The sequence below is a fragment of the Passer domesticus genome, chromosome 3 (genome assembly GCF_036417665.1).
Source record: "Passer domesticus isolate bPasDom1 chromosome 3, bPasDom1.hap1, whole genome shotgun sequence".
Lineage (NCBI taxonomy): Eukaryota > Metazoa > Chordata > Aves > Passeriformes > Passeridae > Passer > Passer domesticus.
Genome location: NC_087476.1, coordinates 16437703 through 16463429, shown reverse-complemented (window position 1 = coordinate 16463429; position 25727 = coordinate 16437703). Strand labels below are relative to the sequence as shown.

General features: G+C 40.3%; 2 long non-coding RNA genes across 3 annotated transcripts in view; one reads left to right on the top strand and one right to left on the bottom strand.

The window, feature by feature from the left end:
• LOC135296078 (uncharacterized) overlaps nucleotides 1–25727 on the bottom strand; it is a 154571-nt gene that overhangs the window by 127054 nt on the left and 1790 nt on the right. The gene's annotated exons all lie outside the window — the stretch shown is intronic.
• LOC135296080 (uncharacterized) lies at nucleotides 11530–25586 on the top strand. Its single transcript, XR_010358132.1, has 3 exons — nucleotides 11530–11701; nucleotides 24723–24806; nucleotides 25092–25586. It is a non-coding gene; the product is annotated as an uncharacterized LOC135296080 (long non-coding RNA).

The following is a 25727-nucleotide window of genomic DNA, read 5'->3' as shown; positions in this document are numbered from 1 at the left end:
CAGTGTGAGTGCCTAAAGCTCCACTCAGAAAAATGTGCCACTAAAGGAAATTAACTGGGATTAATTTAGCTATCTCATTCTAGGATTGCAGCCTAATAACAAATTTTCCGTGATGTCTTCCTAGTCCTATTGCTCAGTGAGGTCAGACAGGAGGTTCAAGGGGATAGGTAATTTATTTTGCAATCAGTATTGACTTCTTGGTCTACAGTTTATCATCAGTTTTATTTCAATAGCAGTAGTGACCAAACAGGAGATACAGCTTGGTGTATGACCAGCTCAAGAGACAGTTCATCCTCTGACTACTAAACACAACATAGAATATTAAGAATCAACTTCGGCAAGCACCAGCTGATAAAGACTTTGTTACAAACTGCTGTGAGGTGTACATCCCCAGTATTCACACTACCAGCCATTCACTAGTGTTCATCCTGCTTCCTGGAATCTTCACACTTCCTCCTAGAAGTGGAAGCCTCAACACAACCTTTCCTCCTGCGCACTCAAAAGCTACACCAAGAATCAAAACAGTTCTCTCACCTATTCTGAAGGAACTGTTAGTTTCTTAAAAGTGGCACATGACCAACTGTTAAAACTAAAAGCAACATTCCCAAAACCAAGACTGGCTAACAGATTTTGTTCAATGTCTTTAGGCCTTTGAATAAATAGATGTCAGCAGCCCAGATTAAGTAGACACAGAATCAGTCATAGAATGGTTGGCATTGGAAGAGTCCTCTGGGGGTCATCTGACGCAACCACCTTGCTCAAGAAGGGCTACCTGAAGCAAGTTGCTCAGGACCATGTCAAGATGGCTTTTGAATACCTCAGGGATGGAGACTTCACGGCCTTCCTGGGCAATCTGAGTGACCACACTCACCATGAAAAAGTGTTTCCTGATGTTCTGACAGCACCTCCTGTGCTCTAGTGTGTACCTATTTGAGCCCATAGCCTGCTACAAGATGGCAGAGAGAAACTACCTGGAATACTATGCAGAGTTTGAAGACAAGAAGGCTCTGCTAAATGAGGAGACTTTAAACATGTCTATGCACAACTGCAGGCTTCATACACATAAGGACCAGTTTTCTACCCCTTTAGTGGTCCTGTTATGAGCTTTTTAATACAGCTTCTGTGACTAGCTCAAATTGCAACCTTCATGCTCTTCTACTTCTGTCAAAAGATCAGCCTCACTCTGCAGTGATGGACACACATACATAAATTACAGTGAAACTTGTGCAAACTGTCATCTGGAAAGGGCCAAAAAGTCTGATTTTTTTCATTGCAGAAGCTTTGGGTAGGTGTTTGAATCTTTGTTACAGGTTGTGGAGTTTTTTTCTGGTAAAATATTAGTTTAATGTTTTTAAAAAGATTTTGCTCTTTTGTGGGCATGTCATCAAAGCGTATTAGTTTACTACTTGCTATCATTCATTTACTGGAGAAAAATCATTAAATACATGTCACTTCAAAACTGCGTGACTTAATATGAAATTGAAATGACCTTTATTTTGGCACAGTAGTGCACTGAGTTAGAGTATTACGAAGTCCCAAGTGTTGTCTGTTTACAAATGCCAGACAGGCTACTACTATGGCTCTAATGTGCTCAGAGATTGTGCAGCCAATGAGCGACTGTAACTAACTGAAAATAGTGAATTAGCTGTGGTGGAAGATTCACAGCTTACCAATGGGAAAAGCCACTACTTTGAGAAAATGGTTTAATTTATGTTGGAAATTTGATCAACTAGAAGTGGAAATTTTTGCCACGTACCATGTTTTGTTAGATGCTGTTTTGGTGTTTGGCCTCCTGTCTTGCAATCCATAAAATTGCATCTTGGGTCTGGGATACTTCTTCCCCTCCATATGGTTCTCACACCAAGTCTGTAAGAGTGACAGCTGAATGAGTCACAGTCATGCCTAACTTCAAGCACAAAGGTGTCTAATTCTAAGTCTTAAAAATGCACATGACTGCATCATAAAAAAGCCACAGGCTGCAACACAGATCTTCAAAGCACTGCACAGATGTGTACATCAACCCTCTGTACCCACTGCGCCATTCTCAGGACTCAGGATAGTCAAACAAGAGTCAGATTTCCACTCATTTCCTGAGGTTGTTCAACAGCATCTGATGGATGCTGTGGATCACTAAGATTCTGTCCCCTGGACCTTTTAACACACATTCAGCCATCCCCTCTCACATCAGGGGACTTCTGAAGAGGTGCAGCGCTCCAAGACAAAGACAGGACTGATTCTTATATCTGTTCCAACAAGGAACACCATGGCTAAAGCAGTTGCAGTGTTTCACTGTGTCCAAATGAGGTGCTTCTCCTGAGGCCTAACAACACAAAAGGCATTTTGTAATAGCTCCCTTTGAAATAAAATTAGCGATGTTTCAAGGCATGACCCGTAAAGGGTTGCTGTCCAGAATGGACATGTGTTTGACAGATACATGTTCCACCTAGCAGGCCTCTTCAAGAGTACAGATGGAATCAAGATGTGTGAACAGAGCTCCAAAAGGGGAGCCATGGGATATCAGGATATACAGCAAAGCTCTCTGCCTCAACAGATAAAAAGAAAACAATATCAAATACAGTGTGAAATAGCTCACTCCAGCTGGTAGGACAGATTCTGACAGAATTATATAGGTATGATTATTGCAGAGAAAGATGCTATTCCATATGTGCAAAAGCTAGCAAAATATAGCCCAAATTAAGCTATATAACCTTGTGCCAACTCCTTATAAAAGTCATAAAAAGTCACAATCTCCTACTTCTATTTGTCCATACACTGCAAAATGCTAAGAGTTATTATGGGCTGCAGCTCAGAATACCCATGAACACAATTTGGAGACTAGGAGTATCTAGAAAGCAGTCTATTTTTACCTGTCTAGCTGTAAAATTGATGGAAAAGTTGGAAAAGAAGATGAGCTTTCAAGTTTGCCACAATGTATTTACCTATGGGACAGAAAACCAACCATCTCCTCATCCTGCGAGTTAATTTCTCTGGAGCAGGAATGAAGATGAGAACCCCCCTCCATAGTACATAAAACAGGAAAGCATTTGGTGGTTGGACTTTCCAAACATCCAAAGGTCCCATTTGACTGTAGAGAGAATTAATTTAAAGCACAGCAACTTCCTAATGCAGTCCAGCTCCATAATTCATTTTCACATGAATTCACAGACAAGAAAAAAAAATCATGCTAGTATATCAAAAACCCCTATAGCAGTCAAATTAAAAGAAACATCTGCCATCAGGAACTCCATCAACTACTCCTTGTTGCCAGTTTCCTCTGTCTGAAAAGAGGACAGGACAGAGATTAACTATGTATATTTTACAAGATGAAACAGAGTCCAGAGCAAGACATGGGCTATGCATTCTTCACAATGTGTCAGGACCAGCCACTTATGAAAAAAAAAACCCAGGTACTTTAGGCCAGGACTAGGAGCCAAGGCTAAAATACCACAGTGAAAAATGCCTGTGGATGACAAGAGCAGACCTGATGGTAGAATTTAACATACATCAGACTACCAATGGCTCATTTCTTCAATGATCTCCAAGTTCTGCCTCTGGTAACAATAGGAATGGCAACATTTCAGGAAATGGAACCCATTTCTACCTTTTCACAAAAAGGATAGTGCAGTATGCCATATTCTACATACCTCAGACATAAGGTTATAGCCAAGATTTGGCCCAGGTTCTTGTATATGTATCTTTCCAGCTGCATTTGATTACTTGAAAATCACTGACTAACACTTGTGATTTTCATATTATTTTTTCAGGAAATTGCTTTAGAGACCAGGGAACTGTTACAGTGATCACAAAACTATATTCAAGTGCCATCCTGATAAACTTACCATCCCTGAGAGACATACACAATACGAGACTCAAACCTGATATGAAATGCCAACCCAGAAAAGGAGGGAATTCAGCTCACTTCCCATGTTCAGGCAGATCTCCTTCCTTGGACTGAAGAGACTATCTGTTGTCAGATTGACTTTGATCATTCCCTCATGAGTGAGTAAACAAAACTTCTACCACTAGAATTTGATGGTGAATGACTTTGCATCTGAATCCACAGCTTTTTCTCTTGGATTATAAACCTAGTTAAAGCTTTGATTAAGGAGTTAGTAACTGAATGGTAATAGGATCATTCTCATCAGTGCCTCTGTGTCAGCAGCAGAGTAACATCCTCCTATTATTTCTGAAGCAGTAACTATTCATTTTCTCCAAATGGTCTATAAATTAACTTGGGCCTGGAAACTGTGCTGTTGGACTAGTCCCTTAAGAGAAAGTATTAAAAAAAATAATGTATTAAAACACAGACTAAAGCCCAAAGGCAAAGAAAAGTCTGCCCTGTCACCCAGGTTAGTGAACATGAGCCAACACTTATACTTTGAGTTCCTCCCTGGAATGGTACCTTTTCCTTTTCAGTCCGTCATGACATATTTATAGCTTTGTCTCTCAGCAGTCCCTACTGAGACTCCAGGGATCCACACTGGCCCATCATAAATGGTATTTTTCTTGTGCTACTACTGTTAAGAGCCAACAGAAGATATTCAGGAAGGAATTAAGAGTCTGTGTTAATGTGATTTCTGTCACCCCTATATATCTTGGATTAGGTTAAACATACTCTTTCTCGCCTTCCCCATTTCAGCACAGCTTCCCAACATATATGCTATAGAAGTAAGCTTGCATTAGCTGTACCTACACTAGAAAATTGAACAAGCCAGGGACAGTTCTTTGGGATTACAGCTACTGTCTGCAACATTTCCTATTCATATTATTTAACATATCATATTCTACACATTTACAAAACTATTCAATGCTCCTATGAACACCTTTATTGGCTGTCAGTATATTATCAAACTTAAAGCATTATAATAGACACTGAAAACATTATGGGTACATAAAACACACCCAGAAACGATACAACCCTTTAAGACTAGAAGGGGGTCTGTCTTTCAGACCTCCATAGAGAATGAGCTTGAATTTTTCTTAAGGGGGTACCCAAGTCTGTATCATTCAGCACATTTAAAACAAACTGAGTCACATTACAGAGCAAGCAAGCATTTACAGGTCTCTACTCTAAGACAGAGGTCCCCATCTCTTGCTGTGTGACAGCTCCCACGCAAAGGTCACTGGTTTCTGGGGTGTTCAAGTATTCAGTGTTGATGTAGAGTTGATCTGCTCCCACTCAGTTTTGCAGCTAGGACACATCACCCTTCAGTTTCACCGTACATTCTCAAGCACACAGACAGACACAAGGACAGTAGTTTTAAATCTTTACAGAATAGAAAAGTTCTTCCCTGCTCAGAGACAAAAATCCCTATCTCTCCCTGGCATCATTACTTGGTAGCAATAACTCCAAGGTGCTGAGACCACATTTAGCTTTATGGAATAAAACATAACAAGCTGTCAAAATGTGCATAAATAAATTAGAGTCATTATTCCAGCTTAAGGTTCTGGGGACATAAACAATCCTCTTGAAGTTTGCTGTGACATTTTTTGCATCAGGAGCCAAGCATTAAAATTACGTCCTGTATACACAGAGCTGTAAATGCATTCTGTCTTAGGGCCTGGCACTGCGGCACAGAAATCAACAGGCCTGCCTTGGAATAGAAAATATAGCAGTTCAGGGCCAATTCCCTGCCCCTGAGCACAAGTTTTATGGCACAGCCCATGTCCATATGGCTAAACTCTGTCCTTCTGCTCACTCCCCAAAGAGGAGTTCTCATCCGTATCTGCCTGCCTGGAAGAGTCCCTGGCTCACGCTGCTGCCCTGACCCATCTCCAGGCCCAGCTGCACAGAGCGCTGGCTGACACAGGCAGAGCCATCATGCCCCGGGGTGGGCTAACACCCAAACTCCACAGGTCACCAATGCCACTGCTCCTGGCCCTGCCCAGTGTACCAGTACAGCCACAGTCTGGGACTTCTGCTAGGATATTACCCCAAATGTTTCCCCTTTTGTAAGTGATTTCCAGTTATATAATAAGAAATGCAGAAAGTGAGATCCAAAAAAGACATGAGGAATGAAGACATACACACATTTTGTGTGTATAGGGATTTAAAGGAGCTGTACCAGGTGAGACCACATATCTATCACACCTGCATCCCTAACCAATTACAAAAACTTAGGAAACAGTGTGATATCAGGGCAAGCACACAGTGAAACTTCCCCCGCACAGTCTTCTGCAGTCCTTTGTGACTCAGAGACTTCCTGAACAAAAAGTGGTACCCTGGTATTTAAAAGCCTTCTGAGGATTTTTCTCAAAGAAAATGAACTCTGGAATTAAATGCTGTATAATTAAAAATCCAGTGAAAATAGGCCTCAGCAATAAACAAGAAGCAAACCCATTCATTCAGAAAACACACTTTACATCAAAAGAACATTAAAACAAGGATGAACAAGAGTAGTGTCATTACAAGAAAGTATCAAGCTGAAAGCTACAATCTCTAAGAGCAAAATGGCACTGACATCATGACAGAAGGCTTTTGTTTTGGCTCAGCATACATAAAACACAACAGAACCAAATTGTGTAGTGTATTCAAGGCAGAACCCGCTATGGGAGAAATCAAAACAAATGGCTAGTAACTCTGGGAAAAGGCAGGATTCCTCCTATTTTGCATCAAATTATTTTTACAGCAATTTTTTTTTCTAACATTTTTGGTATACACCTTTAAGGTTTTGAAAAACCACCATAGTAACTACGTCTTTGGGTTCTGATGGGTATTCTTGAGCTACTTACTAAATCCATATTAGGAGCTGAGGCAGCCGTGGCAGTATGAAGGATTGTTCCATTCCTGAGTGGGAAATTCCATGAGATAAAACATTCTTGCATTTTGTCCAGCTGAAATACTGTATTTCCACTGAAAATGCCATACTAATAAGCTCACTGGTGATGTTTATCTAGAAATTATTAAGACAGAAATACTTTTGATTTCTCTGTCTCTCCTTCTCTTTCTCTTCAATGTGGGATCAAGTGGGTCAAACCAAAAATCTAAATGCATTTTCGCCCCTAATAATAAAGAAATTGATATTTACTTACTTTCCTTACTTTTGCCTTGATGTATCAAAAACATACCAAGGTAGAATCATCCTGCTTTCCAATTTTTTTTGTTGACCATTGAAAGGAAAGTCTCCATAGAAATTCACCTAGCACAGAAAAGTTCTTGCTTGCTCTGTGCTTACTCACAGTGACAGAACAATGCAGATGCAAGCTTGAACATTCATGTTCTGACTCCTCTGAGATTTCTCCTCTCTGCCATATACATTGTAAACATGACACAAATGCAATCCAATATTTTTATTTGGGCAATCATGGAAAGTCATGGAAATTAATTTGGAGCAGATGACAGAACAATTCTGACTAGGACAGAAATCAGGAAGAATACAAAGACTTCTGCCAAACTTGGGAAGAAGGTAAAAAGATGACACAGAATTCATGCTTCTCTAGATCACTATCTGGTGTATGTTAGAAGGATGCTGGTTATGTCATTTGATTCTCTTCTGCCAAAAATTTCCTCATGTGCAGAATGGTGACAGCAGTATTGCCAGCCTCACAGGGATCCTGTGAGGTCAATGATCGGCTTTCCAGTGTTCTTACACTGGGCAAGTATTAGATGAAGAACAGAGGAGCCCATCACCACCCTGTGGCTTCCTCAAATGCCAGAGAAGCATTATAGGGCTCCTGGCATGCAGAGCAGATCCATTCATGTGTGATCATTTTACCTAAATCAGCATTGGCCTGCATTCCTCAGATCACTAATCACCTTCAGCTCAGAACACAACCACTACACCAATGCAAGATAAAAAATAAAAAATACAGTGCTTACAATTGTATGTGTAAGATCAAATTAATGGAGAAACAGAATAAATTAATCTGATAATATCAGATCAGAATATATTTGGCTTGCAAACAGTTTAAGGAAAAAAAAGGGGGGAAACCCCAAAACTGAGTAAAATGATCCTTCAGGCTAACCAGCAACTCTAGTAAGATAGCCATACAGCAAGGGCTCAGGGATCAGTTTGGTGGGGAAGAGAATCATTCTCACTATGTGTAAGCTGTAATGAGAGAAGTGGGGGTGACACAAGCACCTCAAAAATATTCCATTGTCAGTGCAGCAACATCCTCTCAGAAGGAACAGTTTCATGTGACAGTGTCCCAAAATCTCTCACACCCCGTTAATGATCTCCATGTTTTGGAACATATATGGAAAAAACAGAGGCATCACTACAAGACACCCCTGGAAACAGGTTAATACACAGGAGAGGCAGCCTCACAGAAAGACACCGTGAGGTTGCCCATTTCTTTTCCCCTCAGTTTATGTTGTGGCAGGATAAAGGACAGACATAATAAACATGGGAATCACAAAAAAAAAAAAGAAAGAAAAAAGAAAAAGAAAAAAAACCTAGGAAATGTTTTTCTGAAAATAGTGTACATACAAGATTATATCCTACTCCTTTCCCCTCTGGTGGTTACAGTCCAGCTTACATAGGAATGCCTTATCACTAAAGACAGGCAATTAAATATGGGAACAGATGTCAAGTCAATGGTCTGCGTTCTTGTGAAACCATTTCACCACACTTCCACAAACTAGAAAATATTTAGCAAGAGATGTGCAAACTGGGCCCAGGTGCAAGAGTGTGCTTGAAAGGTGAGTAACATCCGCTGGAAGCAGATCTAGACACAAGGATTCAGCATGAAAAATATTTTCTTAGCTCTCCAGATATAAAATTTTATTATTCTGGCCTTAAATTTTTTTTTTTACTTTTATTCTGAAACTTTGAGTTTGCTATTCGTACTTCCAACAACAAACTGTCAACTGCTGTTACAAAATTTACAGTGTTTCAAAGAAAAACCTACTGACCTCAGCAAAATATTCTTCTGCTTGCTCACACAAACCAAAGCATTTGAGCCATTGGAAAACACAGCAGAAAATAAAACATTCAGCTATTAAAACTCACTTACTCATTTAGTTTCTAACAGCCTTTCAGAGCTTCAGTTCAGTGACATGAAGACCTCCCAAACCTGCAAAGTGGTCAGTCTGCACTGACCAACAGCTTTGATGTCTCCTGGTGAGACTCTACATTACTCCAAAAGCCCCAGGGACACACACTGTAGCAATATAAGGGCTGAAATTTGTCCTTATATTTTTGTACCACTAAAATCCAGCATAATCCTCATTTTGAAGACTTAAGTGAGACTTAAGCAGTACATAGCCTCATACCAAGTCTTCTTTGTGTTGGCACAAATTTCACCCAGGCAAGACAATATTTGCTCAGGTGCAGTACCTTGGGTGAGAGCTAATCCCTTTCATTTCTGACACAATACTTATTATGTACAATAACTAATAAAAGCCACTCTTGAGATCGACAACCTACACATTTTCAATTTCCTCTCATGTACTGTAGCCTTTCATAAGCTCCTTTGATCCTGTATAGGTGTCAATCTTTGCATGCATATAGGTCACAAGAAAGTTCAGCTCATGTTAATAGCCCAGTCACCTTCAGATACATTGATTTTAAGCCATTTCCATTTCCAAATTTCAATTTATCATCTTACTTTAGTTATTGTATTCTTCCCAAAGATACGAAGCAACAGAAGCTGTGATTTTGCTTGGACCCATACTAAAGAGGAAAAAGCCATGTCAAAAATCAAAGCTTCCTTCTTGTCTGGCCAGTTGGAGACACACATGCACACTGTGCTCTTCCCTCTCAAGGGAAAGGTGGGCCATCTGAGGCAGGGTTTTGGAGCCTACTGGCCCAGGAGCAGCATTTCTGAGACAGCAATCGGTCTGAAATCACACAAAATGCAAAATTGACTCGTGTGGCCTCATGAAATCTGAGCTGAGGACTCTGAATCTGCGGAAAGGAGAGCACTACCTGATGCAGGTACTCCTAGAAGGGCTCTGATGAACATGAAGCATGACTGTACCCTTGTCTTCCTCCAGTCCCAGAGGCTGAGCACAGCCCTCCACAAGTGCACAGACTGGATCTTGCTGCAGCCTTAAATCCCTGCCCAAAGTAAAATGTCCTCCATAGCTTTTTTTCTTTTTTTCCACAAACTGCCAGCACTGAAAGTTCTGCCTTCTTTGGTGTTTCAAACAGCACCAGAGGCTGCCAGTGACAGAGCGCAAGGCAAGAGGGACTGGACTTAATCTTTTCTGAGAAGGCAAACCTTACAGAAATGTTTGTTTTGACTCTGCTGTTCAACATTCCAGCTAGTGGGAAGCTTCAGGAACTTGTTCCAATGGCTTGTTTCTCCTGCTCCCTCCCATGGCAAATTGAAATCAATATTTTTAGATTCTTGTCATTCCCTTGAAGACTCTCTCTCCCTCCCTTTCTGAGGTCACACAAACTTTGCTTTGGACTCCAAACTATTAATTTTTCACATTACTCATTTTAGGTGTCTGAAAAGCTTCTCACCCATCAGCCCATAGAAGGAAGTGTTCTTTTTTTTTTTACTTTATAAGACAAATAAGAGATACAAATCTCAGGAACAGAAATTAAGTCTCTTCCATGCCATTGCAACAAGGTGTCTCCAAGCCTGAACTGAAGTTCCCCCTTCTTGGCACATGCTGGCTTTGCTTCATGATCAGTGCATTTTTCTTCCACAGGCACAGGGCACAGCAAAAAAAAAAAAAAAAAAAAAAACCCAAAAAAATAAAAAACACCCAACATATATGTATATCTATATCTATGCCAACTGAGGAAATCTGGAATGATTTTCTAACCAGGCAAAGTAACTGCAGGGAATCGTAGTGATGTCATAGTGATTGAATTCATTTCTCACAGGTCACCAAACACTTTGTCAAACATTACTGACTTTTGGTAGCCATGAGCTTAAGTTAGGCTTACACTCTAGAGCTTAACAGCTGCATAGCCCAGTGTCAGCTTCAGGAACTCAGCAAGGACTCCTGTCAGCTATGCCTGGAAAAGAGATGAGCATGTAACAGGAAGCAGCCTGTGAAGCAAGCAGCAGCCTTCCTCATTTATCAGAAGTTCCCTTTTCTGCTCAGCTCCTCTTCCTGACTCATTTCGACTAGCAGAAGAATATACCAGCACAGTCCTACCTGTCAGCAGGGAAGAATGTTTGTTCATCTGATTCCTCTATCTCTCCACCAGAGCTTTGCTCTTGGATCTCCTGAGGCTCCTGATAACCTCCTATATTACTGCAGCTGTTTGTTTGACATAAACCCATAAAATTCTTGAGGTTACCACATTGCCCTTTTCTCCTGCCCACACCCAGGATCTCCTCATCTTCTTACACACAGTAAACAATTCCCTACAGGGTCCACATTTGTTGCGATAACTCACCAGCCCGTTAAAAGTTAAACTGACACACACAATGCAGCAAGCCTGTGCAGTGCTGTCAGGTAAGACTTTGCTGATGTGCTCAGACTTTACCAACAAAATAATATTTCTGTTCTCAAAACTATCTACTGAAGTCTCACGGAATGTCATAGCAGGAGATACAAAGTATTTTTAAGGAAAAAGAAACAGAGAGAAAATATTTTTCACCATAGAGACGTATGTAGAGAGGTTGGAAAGCATTTTGCAAAGTCATAAAGACAGTTTTCTTCTGTTCACTTATACAGTTCCTTTGGTTGAGTTCAAATTGGATGCAAGTAGTACCATAATCAAGTATTTCTGGTTTGGTCCTCAAGTAATCAGAATACAACTGAAATCCAGATGATCCACATATTTTACATCAGGTAAGCCAGGATGACTTTTTATTTTTAAGTTTGCAAAAACAAATTTGTAATTTTCCCTATCCATAGTTTAGATCTGAAAAGTCTGCTGAGCTGCTTGTGCTTGTTTGGAAAAAGTCTTAAGCCTAGATCAGCAATAAGGTCTTTCCTTGCTGCATTGCTTCATGCCTGCCTGGGACAAGGTCTTGTGCAATTATTTCTGTGCTCAGGATATCTGTTTGAGGTGTGAGTCCTAAGTCTCTGAAGACTCTTATGGATATACTTTGCCAGACTGCACTGTGCAAGTTTCTTCAGTTGTCTCTTAAGATGAGATTCTCTTTTTGATAAACACAAAAGTCTAAATTTACACAAATGCATAGTATACACAGCCAAAAGAGAGACAATGAAAGTATTAGTCAACCAGTATAAATAACAACTTTCGTTTTAATACTACAAATATCTGGAAACATTTCTTTGCACATACCTTTCTGGAAGGCCTATTTCCCAATCAAAGACAACATGCTGCCCATACAACAGCAATAAAGCTGTCACACCGCCTTCGGCTGTAACTAGCAATCTGTCCACATCCAATACTTCATTGAAAAAGAAAAGGTGCAGGCCCTAAATCTGGATGAATTGACTGGCAAAGGGCTGTGTACCTAAAGTTCAGGTCACTTTTCTCTTGGCAAAAGCATTTAAATCCTCTAATGGAGATTTATGTCATTTTGTCTGGGTGCCTTTCCCACAGAGGCTTCAGAAATTAATCATGCTTCCACCCCAGTCATGGAAACATCCCCAAGTTAGCATGAAATTACCATTCAATTTTACCTCATCTTTTCCACCTGTCTCTCTTCTCCAAAATACCTGTACTGGCTGAAAATATCACATACTATACCTTTACTATATTTTACACTTATGGAGAATTGTATCTGTGTTAGTTAACAAGATTCTGTAAATGATTATGACTGTAACATCTTCAACATTTCTTAAGTTGTTTTACAGACTCGGTTGCTGTTTGATCAGACTCACAGACACCTGTAAATTCAATATCTTTAGAGATGTTTTCTTATTTTGCAATTTCAAAGAGCTCCAGACTTGGAATTCATTTTAGAGATAAATGACCAGCAATAAACTCCTCCCTTATTTATTATTTTTTGTTATGTTTCATGTTTCATTAGAAGATGCAAAGCACCTTGACAAACAGGAACTGAAAAATAAAATATTGAAGCAGAAACCTCCGTTTGTAAAGATGTCAGTTTAATGTATGCAAAATGAAAGATATTTTATAAAACTTATTAATAAAAATATTCCCAAGCTAAACCAAAGTTAACTGCAGTATTTCCAGTCCACTTTAAACAATATCAATATCATAACTAATTATCTCACAAGTACTAATATTTTTCCTTGATGAACTCTGTGCTACCTCAGCCTAATGAAAGTGCTGCAAGGTAATACAGCAGTTAGATGACAATGCAAATAGGACCCATTCAATTTGCACAAAAAAAGGTTGCAAGGAGCAATTAGCACTTCATTAATATGATATAAAATGCTAATTTGCCATATATCCCAAGTGACTCAAAACTCCTTTCCATCCATATGTGCAAATAATAGTTAATATGATGCAGTGTGTGTGAACCAGGTTCATGGTGCATTAGCTGGAATCCCTGTGTCAGTTTTCAGTATAATAGCTATTAGTTAATATGAACAGTAGCTCACATTTAACCTATGACAGCAGTGTTAAATGATAAAAGGATCTGTTGGCAGCAATATCTCGTAATTCCACCCCTGTAAAGTTCTCCCTTCCTTGCTATCCAGGATGAAGTATTGGAAACTGACTTCTAATCTAATTTATAAAGCAGATTGAAATGAAGTGCTGGTAGCACTCAGCTCGGCTGTTCAGCATTTTGAGAAGCAAGATCTTTCCTGGTGAATTGCACAGCTCAGGCATTCAAGCACTCACTGGCAGCTTCTAATGATCAAAGTATTTGACTTAAATAATTGATTTATTTATACCAGTAAAGAAGCTCCAGGGGGTTGTGAATATTATGAGATATAATCACACCACTAGGGAATTAGAGACACTCAGATGTGCCTTGTGCTTGCTAATGCCCTACGGGTGTGATTAGGATATCAGACATCAAAGGAATTTGCTCTAAATTTTTTCATATAATAAATTAATAAAAATAATTTATTTAAATAATTCCATTGATTTAACGAGACAGATCTGATGCAAGATAGTGTATGCAGAGAACTACAATGCAGTGTGTTGATCTAGGACACCACAGAAGCCCTGACCATCTTCAGTTAACACCCCAGCCCCAGCAGGATCCTCTGGCTAGGGGGTCCCTTACGAGGCATTATCATCACCTCAAAGCTTACTGTCTGCAATGAGCATTCCCAGATACTTCAGTCAGCCTGCATTGTCTGAGATGGAGTAAAATGGTGCTCTCCAACAAATCCTTTCAAGAAGGGAAATGCTGATTAACAGTGACACACAAGGCGGTACAGCATTCTGGCACAGACAGGCAGAGCACGGCTGCAATATCTCATGGAGAACCCAGGCTCTTCTGGCCAGATTGTGTATTCAGATATTTTAACATCTACATTAATGGCTTATATGGTTTTACCATTGCAGACTACATGGATTTTACAGTCTTTAATGCACTTCTTACCCCAGCATAAAATTAAAAAAAAAAATTAGGGAAGTGTTCTTCTGTCAATTATAAGAAATTGAGTTATCTAGAGAACAAATAACCTGCTCAAGAGCACACTGACAATCTGGGCAGGCCATGGGATTAAACCTGGGGATAAACCTTTCTGCAATATGCTTCAGAAAATTTCAGAAATACACCAGTTTTTCCACAATGATATTACAGCAACAGGCAATTGACATCATGTTATCTTTAACCTAGTGTTAGTCTAAGGGAAGTATTTAAATGTTCCACATTCCGAAGTACAATCCTTGTCTTTATCCTAGGACTCACAGGGACACATTTATGACAGTGACAGGAAAAACAAAGGCATCTTTTTAGAGAAGAGTTGTGGAAAAACCCTGTAGATCCTTTCAGAGCCATAGAAAGGCATGAAGACAGAAAGCAAAATTTGGGGGAAATTTTTGCCTTGGACAAACTAGTACTCCAGGTGCAAAATACAATTGCTGTCCTTGGGTTGCAGAAAAAATGAGTGAATAAGACTCTTTGAACCCATGTCTTAACTTCCCTGGGGTCAGGCCTAGTCTGTTTTATATTGCCTTAGTGCCCTCCTAAGATGTTACAAAAGAACTTTGGAACTGCAATGTTGTTTAAACAAGCCATGCAAGTTCTAAGTGAAGAAACCAACTGCAATTATAAATTCCTGCAAAAGCAACATCTCTATCACTAAAATTATAAAGGGAGAGATGTCAAGGGATTTGTTCATGCCTATGAAAAAAGCCTCAGACTGTGTTTGACTTCCCTGCACTAAAGTTTCATTCCCATCCCATATATGTTCTGATTTAGGAACAAGCATTGTATGTGCTGGCTAGGCCCATTATCAACTTATGCCACAGAAAGAGATACCCTTGGGCACATCACAGATCAGACATCCATCAAGTGCTTTTATTGCAAGGCTCACATCTGAAATCAACTTCAAATGCACACAAAATTCAGTCTCTCTCTCTGAGTACAAAAGAAACTCTCCTGTCTTGGAATTTCAGAATTTGAACTGAGCCCAGAGTCATGCAGTCCACTGAAAGTGCTACATGTATCATGCTGTGTTGAAAATAAATGTACACATTTTTCTATGTTTATACCCCTTTTCTTTTCTTTACTTCATTTTTCCCACATGCACATAATAAATACAGCCTGTCCTACAGACACAGTTTCACTAAAGTGCACAAGAGGACTTTTTTACTTCCCAGCACTAAGGATCCATCACTATGGACTGGTTGGGCTGTGGCAGAACTTCAGCAAGGGTGCAGACCCCACATTTAAGTAGGGCTTAATCTGCCCATATGGTCTAGTGATATGATGTGTATTTGCTTTGTTCTGCTTGTGTTTCTCATCTGCCTGGGCTCTCCCAAGCCAATTTACTTTATAGAACTGAGTTTAATAAAATTACCACAAGGAACAATGAAAACTCAGGAAAAGTCTTTCTATCTAGGCACACCTTCAAAAATACAAAATATCTGTAAATCCCTGACATATCTATCATCATTAGAGATAGTCATGTCACCAATTTTGATCCCAATTTCAAATTCTTAGGTTTTTGTGTGACTGCCAACTACAGCTTCAACAGCTACTGATCTGAGTCCTGTGTTGGCTATGAAATCTCAGATGTGATCCCAGTTGAGATTATAATACAGTTTAATAATTCTGATCCTAGTGATATCCCAGTATATATCCCACAGCACGGCTGCCTGTTAGTTAAGACTGAAAATACCAACAGTCTACCCTTGAAACAGACTGTCAAGTTTACAAGCAGCCAGCAGAGATCAAGGATTATTAACAACATCAGCTCTCAGAACTGAGGCTTCTTTAAACAGTGTCTGTTTTGTTATCTATATCATCCATGACCTGTGTGTTATTCTCAAGGATAACCACAGCTACACCACCTTGAGCAAATTAACTTCTTAGGAGACCAAAGAAGTGAATCACTGAGAGACAGTTCATAATAGAAAGAGCCCAAGTGTCTCAGCAGTGAAAATACATATTTGTGACTGGAGACAACACTTGAAAGCCAAGGAACAAAACAGTACTAAAAGCTGAAGCTTATCAATATACTAGAATTTTCCATGTTTATTTATAAAGGAAAATATTATTTCTATTTATACAGGATTAAAAATACTTTCTTTCTCTGTACAACCATGTTCTTTGCTTTAGCTCCAGTTATGGGTGAACAGCACTTCTAAAAACCAAACCTCAGAAGAACAATCTCCAGGATGGCAGGGCTCAGAGTCTACAATTAACATAACGAGAGCAGGCTGACCAGCAAGCCATGACTGAAGATTGAGGCAGGAAGGTAACTGCATGCCAATATAGCTGTATGAACCACAGGACAAAAGGGATTCCACAGGAGCTCTCATGAGCAGGATCTGTCCTTGAAGGCTCAGCTGTACTAAATCAAGAATGGTGTTTGAGACTTTGCATGGCTCTTTGCACAAGCAAAGTCTCAGACTTGTCTCCATCCTCCTCCTTTGCAGGAATTCAGTCTGAAGATAACAGAGACATGAATTGCTCTGCCAATCACATCCAAGTGGAAGATACAAAGTAAAAAAAATCAGTCGGGGAAAGGAACACACTGGGGCATAAGAAGCCAAGAATGGACTCAGCAATGGGAGTGGACTTTGTAACTTAAAAGCGAGGGGTAGTTCTCCTAGGACCAGCTTTTCCTTCTGCAGAAAGCCACTCTTCCTTAGCCTCTCTCACTGCATGAATTCAGTTAGAAGACTCTCTCCTTCATCCCAGGGTTGTGTCCCAGGCATTGTGAAATATTAGTGCTGTCAGCATTTGCAGCTGTAGGAAGTCAGATATAAGACCTAGTGCCACAGTATGCTGCTGGCAGTGGAGCCTGGTAGCCCTATCACCAGCTATGGCATTCAGCACACAAAAAAAACCAGTTAAATAAACCACAGACTTGGTGATCAACAAAAGACCTGCCTGCTCATTCTGCCTGGAAAGGAAATTCCTCCTTTTGAGCTGGCTGTTAAAGTGCCACTTTACTCTGAAAAACACTTGATGTAACATGACATCTTCCACCCAAACCAACAAAGCTCCTCAGCACAAGTTTCAGGTCTGGGAGTTAAGGTAGATGACTGAATCCACACCAGCTCCCCTGCAATAGAGAAAAGGATTTTTACGGGCATTTATCATTCAGCAGGTCTGAGGACAAGCCATGTGACAGATGTAAGGGCAAACATGAGGCACTGCTACTCAAAATTATCTCTCTGGGTGCTGACTTCCTGCCTGGACACCCTCTATTCACGGAAGGAGTCACCCTACCTTGCATGGCTGTCTGCTCTGTATTCATTTCAGGGCCAGTAGGGCCTTCATTCTGAGGTTTGCAAATTGAATAAACAAAATGTTTTTCATTGCGAGGCCACGTTCAGTCCTTGGTGTATGTTTGTAATGATATAGCCAACACTATCCAGGGAAGAACCCAATGACATGTTTTCACATGAGGGAGAAAAAGCATTACTTATCTTTGCAGTCCTTTATATTGCTCCTGATAAAATCAGTAGGAAATTTATCTTTGGTTTCAAGACAGTAGAAAGCTACACTATGAATTTAAAATTGAGTTTTCAAGGTCTTGGATTTTTTTAACTTATTTTTCAATAAACTTGCAAAATGGGACAAGCTTCTTTGCCACCAATAAAAAAAACCACAAACACAGAACTCATTACTCCTTAGCAGCCATTGTACATCACAGAAGCACTGTTTCTTAAAGGGCATCCCCTTTCCAATGAAGAACTGCAATGCTTTCTAGTAAAATGTCCAAATCTAACTTCTCGTTACTTCAAGTTCCCCAGCCTGTGGCCAGCCTGACAGCCTTAGAGCCTGTGAAAGGAGGAATGTAATGAGTATACATTAATGTTATACACTTTCCACTGTTCTTGTTCTGGTGTGACCAGATTTATGTATGGAGTAGTTTGAGTGTAATTCATCATGATTATACAAAGCATTGACTTCAACATTTCTCCAGGTAGCACCATCTCCAAACTCTCTTAGCCACAGCTGTATAAAGGAACTGAGATGTGGTGACACAATGTTCATTTGTTTTGGTGGCAAGACTCAATTAAAACAACATAACAGAGTCTAAAAAAATACTAATCTGTGAAAAAATGTGCAAGTGAGTTAAGTAAAACCTTCAAGTATTGCCTTGTTCATGACAAGCTGTGTGGGCTGACAGCTTGTCCCAAGGGAGTGAGAGGTCTTAGAAAAAGCCCTGCTACAAAAGGACTGGCTGTTAAGGCAAATCCTCACCAGTCAGAGCCCTGAGGAGGGTGAAGCCCAGCTACTGATGCCCAAACACAGAGAAGACATTGTGAAGGAAATATGGGGGATGAGAATGGCAGTGGAGGAAACAAAATAGGGACTGCCTCCCACACAGGGGAGCAACACACCTGTGATAAAAAGGAAGTGCTTTTTCACTAGACAGATTTTTAAGGAAGAAGAACATATACCATGACTTTCAAAATGCTACCTGGGCCATTAGTGATCTCCATGCTAGCACAGCTTGAGGCGTTGGGGGAGACGAGAGGGCAGGTTATTAAAAGTAAAATGGAAACACAAGGACGGTTCTTTTCAAGTAAGAATCAACTCAACAGCTGCTATCTTTGGAGGGGACAAAAAAAATAATAAGGTCACCTCAAGTATTGCTGACTTCCCACTTTCATCCGAAGTTCTGCCGTAGCCAGTGTTGTTCCCAAAGCACCACGGTCCTCAGGCCTTGTCACCAGAGCTCTCATTTCTCAGATAATTGCAGTTCAACTACACCGTGTTCTAAAGCCTTTTTTTCCCCACCCACAAGCCATAGCCATGAATGTAATGAAAATTGTTAGAAATAGTCATTTTCAGACAGTCTCAGTTGGGAGTAGATGAGAGAGAGGAAGAGCCATGTAAGGAAATTTGATTCTCTGAAGCTGAGAGTAACTTCATAGAACTAGGATTGTTGAAGGGAAGCAAAGCTCTCTTGTTGGTTTACACAGAGGTCCAGAGCCATAAATGGATTATAATTGAAACAATAATAAGAATAATTTACAGTTAGAGAGTACTTTTAATTGAAGAACTTTGTGGTGATTTTATATATTTGCCTTTCTCATATGTCTCTACACCTCTCTTTGTAGTTATTCCTATAGCTCTTTCATGGAATACTGTATAGGAGTTCTGAAAGCCAAAATGCTATGCCCCAGGACACAGTCAGAGCAGCACACAGGACCATGAAATCCCTCTTCCAAGCCCCCGGTCTCACCAAAATCCCTAAGATATCTATACAGGCAATGCTGGCAAGTGATATGACTATAATGACTACAGACAAAAGAAAACATTGAAGAAAAATTCAACATTAAAGAAAGACAGAGACTTTCCCTCTTAAGTACTCTAATGTTGTATTTCTAAGTCTCTTGTTCAGCTCCTAAGTTCTAACACTTGACCAGTGAGAGAATAAATTATGAAAGAATATATCCCATCTGCGAGGTTAGATTTCTTTCCCCAAAACTTTAATCCCCAAGAACCTTCTCATATGAAGTAAATCCACTAAGGGAGAGGAATCTATTTGCAGCATCCATTCTTCACAGTGAATTGCCTAACATGGAGGTTGTTCCCACAAAGTAAGCAGGGTATTCAGCTGTGGAAGCATAACTGAAAGACATTTATGCAGTTCTTGGAGTTCTTAAAGAGAAGATGTGGCCAGCAAGACCCAGGACAGCCCATTAGCAGCCTGGTTTTCTCATGACATGAACTTTCTTGCATACCCCATGGCAGTTTCCACTAAGAGCAGTATTGCATTTGTTTAAATTTGCATTAAGAACAGAAATACTTTGTTTCTTAGAAGACAAAATCCTCCCAGCAATTACTTTACTAGATGAGCATCTCTGTTTTCATTTTAAAAAATAAAAGGAGCTGTCTCTGGTGTGTGTCAAGAGCTGCAGGGACTACACGGAGCTTGCGACACTCAATTTACCAAAGAGGTTCGAGGCAGCTCACAGGCCTAAGACAATGCCAGCAGGGCACTCACAGGGAGGTGACAACAGAACAGCCACATGGCCCTGCAATATCTCAGACAGCCCTGCCCTGAGCCTCTGGTGGTCTCCAAAGAGTCTGTGAGAAGGGATGCAGTGCCAACAAGCATTATTCCTTAGTTTTCCCGTATTCTACAGCTCCTGTCTGGGCCTCATAATGCTGAAGTTCATCTCTCTGAGCAAATTAAACAGAACAAAATATCAGGTTCAGCATCAATAATGGCTAAAACAGCTCACCTCCAAATCTCCCACCAAGCTGTGCAGCCCTGAACACGATGACATCCCCCTTAACTCACAGAACAGGCCTTTGTCTTGAGACACTGAGACAAAGTGGAACGGGATGTACTATGCGTTGTTTTAACATATTCAAAGTTTCTTTTGGAAGGTCATCTCCTATGTTGGCAACTCTGTGCTCAGGAACTGACAGCAACAAAAAACACACAGCCCAGCTGAAGTGATGCTGGATGGGCCCTTGCATTGCGAAAATTACAAATTTGCAGTATGGTGCTGCTTAGGAGCTGCATCCACAGGCCCCACAGCACTGTGGGCACCCTGTGAACTCTAATAAATGTAGCAGAACAGATCATTAGTACAATACCTATGACAGATCATTTCTTGTAGAGGCACCATATACTTGTACCAAAAATGGGTGTGCTGCTTTTCAACAAATCACATGGAGACGGCAGCATTTTCTTGCAAAGGCCTCACACACCAAACTGACATTATCTCCACAGAACAGCCTTAGCTTACTACACAGCAAGCACCTTTGTGGATGCTGATACAAAGAAAACTCCAATAACATAGGGAGAGTTAGGGAATCCCAGATTCTCTTTCCCCAACTCCCAGTTGCTACCTGATTACCATTTTCATCTCAAAATCCCAGAGAAAGAGCTGGAGATTTAAAACATATTATCAACATTATAGCAACATTTGTGGAACTTGGATGTTAGTAGAAAAGCACTCACAGGGAAGACTTTGGAGGAATTACTTGAAACTTGGTCTGTGTGTACTGCTGGAATGCTTAGTACTTCTCCAACAAAGTTCCAGTTTCATTTTACAAGCATGGCAGCCTTTGCACATTAGCACATGTTATGTGAAACATCACCCCACTTTCCCAAAATAGCAGCTCTAATGAGTTTCATGGTGGCTGTCCTGCTGATCAGCCATGGGTTTATGAGCAATGCAGGGAATCAACAGGGTGCCTGCACCCGTGCATTGGCCCAAGAGCAGGCACAGTGCAGAACGGCTCCTGCCCACACAGGCACTGTGTGCTGGCTAATGAACAGGGACACACAAATACAGCCACACCACAGCTCGTTAATAAGTTCAGATGAAGTAGTAAGAACCTTTTGAAATTGTTCAACAAAATCTTTCACAAATTGAGTAGTCTGGATACGCCTTTTTGTTGGAAAACAGAAGCTAAAACTCACTGGTACACAGATGAAAAAGTTTAAGCCTCTCTCCTCCAGCAGATATACGAGACAGAAGGAAAGAGACAAAAAGATAGAATGCTTTCCATGCTCTCCCTTCCTCAACTAGATGCACACAAACCCCTCCAGAAGCCAGCAGTAAGCCTGGGCTCCACCTGAGGGCATCATCTAAACACAAGGACACACCTTAGGTTATATGCAGTACTCAACCCCTAAATGGGAATATTAATACTTATCTTCCATTCTTTAAGGCTCCTGTAACAGGGCACAGGAGCTGGGGAAAGCAATATGGTTCACCAGGAGATCTCAATCATTGGTACAACTGGAATTTTGAGAGCCTAAAGATAAATTTCTCTGGCAAGGTGGATCACATCACCTCTGTATAAATATGAAAAACAGTCAACATGCTGTAATCCCAATTCCTAACATATAATCAGACACATACTAGTCTTCTATTTGAAGCATCACTATTTTATCACATGACAAGAAACACACACAACCAGAGAGAGAAGTGGAATGACTAAAAGGTCCCATTGGTCCATGACCAGGGAGAAGGCACAGAGCCATAGCCTGTAACACAACTAAGAGAGAGCCTGATAATTGTGACTACAGTGGAAACATCCAAAGCACTTAGCTGTAAATCCAAGTTTACACCACAGAGTCCAACATACTGCCATCATAGAAGGAAAAAGTTTTTCACATATGACAATCATATGAGAAGGAGTGCCCCATCAAAATACCCAGGCAGTCTGCAAATCACTCCCTGCCTACAGCTGCAGTGCCTTTGAAGGGGCAGGTTGCTGGCCTTGAGCTGAGTGCATTGATTGTACAGCCTAAGTTGGATTTGACTGCCAAGAGTTTAAACTGGGCAAACCTACCACAGTGGGACAAAGAAATACTGCCTGTTATATACAGTTTTTAAGCTCTCCCCACCACCCAAAGAAGCTCAGCAACATGAACTGTTGTGTTCCCATCTATTTCCCAGGAGGCAGGAACTAGGCCTAGTTACTATAATCATGTCCCAGTTCATAAGATCTTGCCCTCCTTTCTGGGAGCACATTTCCCTGATATGCATTTGCTCAGCTTTTCACTATCACACATAAAATTAAGTTCAGCTTCTAAAAGTTCTACCTGTAATTGGAGCCAGCTGCAACCTTTCTGACACATACTAATTGCCAGTAATGATTTAAGTGCAGTCAATTCACATGCTGCAATTGTTTTAAATAAAGGAATCTCTCCTACCTTTTCCTTGAGAAAAATCTGTTAATCTTTGCTGCTGACTTATCAAATCCTCCAGTCACCTGTTTGCCATCATTTTCATGAGCTGATAACGTGTTTATTAGAGCCATAATATGCAGGTGGAAGCATAAAGGTCTCATTTGGTGGAGTATGAATTCTGTCTCATACATCTGTACGGAAAAGCTTGGTTTCACCCTTCAGCTGTGCCTCAGGAAAGAATAAGCCCTGAAATAGTATCTTTTATTATTTTCAAATGAAATATTAGTTCTTTCAAGTTCAGTACGTATCTCAAAATGCCATTTGGATGAGCATGACAGGTTGGTTTTTGTTAAACTGCAGATTTCATCATTGCCTATGGTAAACCTATCTAGCCTTAGTTAATTTCCATTTAATTGTATTCTCCTTTTAATTATTTTTCATATATAAAAGCAAGTTCTACAAAATAATAAAATGTCATGTGGATTCTATAAGGTTGGTTCAAGTGTGCTTCCCACAAACTATTTTAGTTTCCTGCAGAAGGCCTGACCTGAGATATTGCAGATAACACACTTCTGGCAAAATGAACCCAGTATCTCTTCAGAAGTTTTGTTTTTCTTTCCACAGTATTTGGGGGTTATGGTTGGGGGTTTTTGGAGGGATTAGATATTCTAGGGGTAGAAGTGTCTGATTGTTTTTTAAGGCATACCAGGGACATTACTACAGTCTGCTCACTGGGTTTATCAGTCTACTTTTCCCACCACTGAGTTACTCAGAGTGGATAACCAGATAGTAAATGGATGCTCTGCTGCAGCAGAGTTCACTGGCCCTTTGTCTGTCTTATGTTATACTGAATGCACTTAGCTCCTGGGGCAGCATTTACTAAAACCCAGCTTTAAATGGGGCATAACCCAGGTATCTGCCATCTCCAGAAAGACATTCATAGGCATCTCCTCACCTGTGAGATTCTGCAGGAGAAAAAAAATGTATGGACCAGAATTGAAGTGAGGATGTTCTGCCAAATATTTTTAGCTATCTAAAAGGGAAGATAAATAAGTAAAAGAAAAAAAGTACTGACCAGCCACTCAAGGAATCAAGGCAGGTTTTTTCTCGTGAAAAAACAAGCCTGAATCAAAAGAGAAAATGTATAAGAAAGGAAAAAAGTTGTAAACAAGAAGTAAAACAAAAACCTAAATTATGTCTGGGACAAACTTTCCAAGTACAAGAGGAATTTAATCTGAGTTAGGATTCTTTGAATTGGCTCTTGAAAATATGAAATAGGGATCTGATTCTAGGACAGTATGTGGCTTACTATAAAACAAATCTAGCATATAATAATTTCCTTCCACAATTCCCATGACTTGTGGCACAGACCCAAACCCTCTTCCATGATTCACATCCAAACCTCCCAGGAGAGATATGATGGCCAGATTGTTAGTTTTAGTGTATGAGTAGTTTGGGTGAAATGACAAATGCCAGCACTCACTCATACTGTGGAGAAGCAATGACCACAGTTATGAGCAAAGGGCAGAGCTCCACTGGTAGTTTATTATTAGCATCTTGAATATGCGTAAAAACGTTGTGGTTTTTTTTTAAGGTAAATAACATTTTCCTACCTAACTGGCCAGTCCTCAGGGACAATTTGTTAGTCATTCCACAGAATGAGCCAATTCCTCTTTTCCAGAGAGAAGAACAGAATGTCTCAGCAGATCCAGTAGTCTACCGGGCTGATGTTCCGAGGCGCCTTAAACTCCTAAAGTCTGCTTCTGTGAGCAGTAATCTCCTGAATCTGCATTTTACACAAACTCTGAGCCAGTGCTGACCATGCCCAGACTAACACCTCCTGGAATAGCCTTCCCTGGAATAGCCTTTGCCAGAGTAAATAATGTACCAGTTTGCTGATGCAGCCTATTCCAGAACTCCTCCTAGCTTTAACCTTTCCAAATAGTCCCTAAATGTAAAATACAGTTAATCTATGCCTCTGACTCATCAGATTATTCATTCCAAATTTTATGTTTGTTGTTAATTACCCCCTTTTTCTTCCTGTTTGCAGATTAATGACAGATTAATCCATCAAAACATGCAGAGAAACAAGTCCCAGCCTCATGGTCTCTGCTCACAATTCATTGCTCCTGATACAAGAATGATCATTTCTACCACATGTCATTTCCTCCTCATCCCTGACTACCTGGTTGAAATTCTTGAATTGAGGAGAATACTGACAAATATCAAATAATGTATGCACCTTTGACACAACATTGCAGAAAAATAAAAAGTAATTTCTACTAAAATTTTTGAGCATTCCAGATTCACCAGTTTTTCTAAAAATACCTCTTAGATAACCCAGTATTAGCAAATTAAAAAGAACTGGAGAATATAAAGAAAAAAAATGAAGAAAAACAGAAAAAAACCTGGCAACCTTTGACTGTAAAAGCTATCATTGGAGAGATCACATTATGCTGTTAGTTCTATATAACACCTCACCTAAAACTTGTGGCAGTTAGAGATAATTCAACAGAGGAAAGCAGAAAGGCAGAGGTCTGCCTCAAAGGGCCAGCAACATCCTTTTTTTTTCTCAGAGCAGTTCCTACTTCATGTGTGGTGTTCCACATGCCCATTGGACCACGAGCTCTAAGTAGGAGCACTAAGCCAGTTATTCCTGTTTTTGAAGGGGAAGTGAAGGGAGATA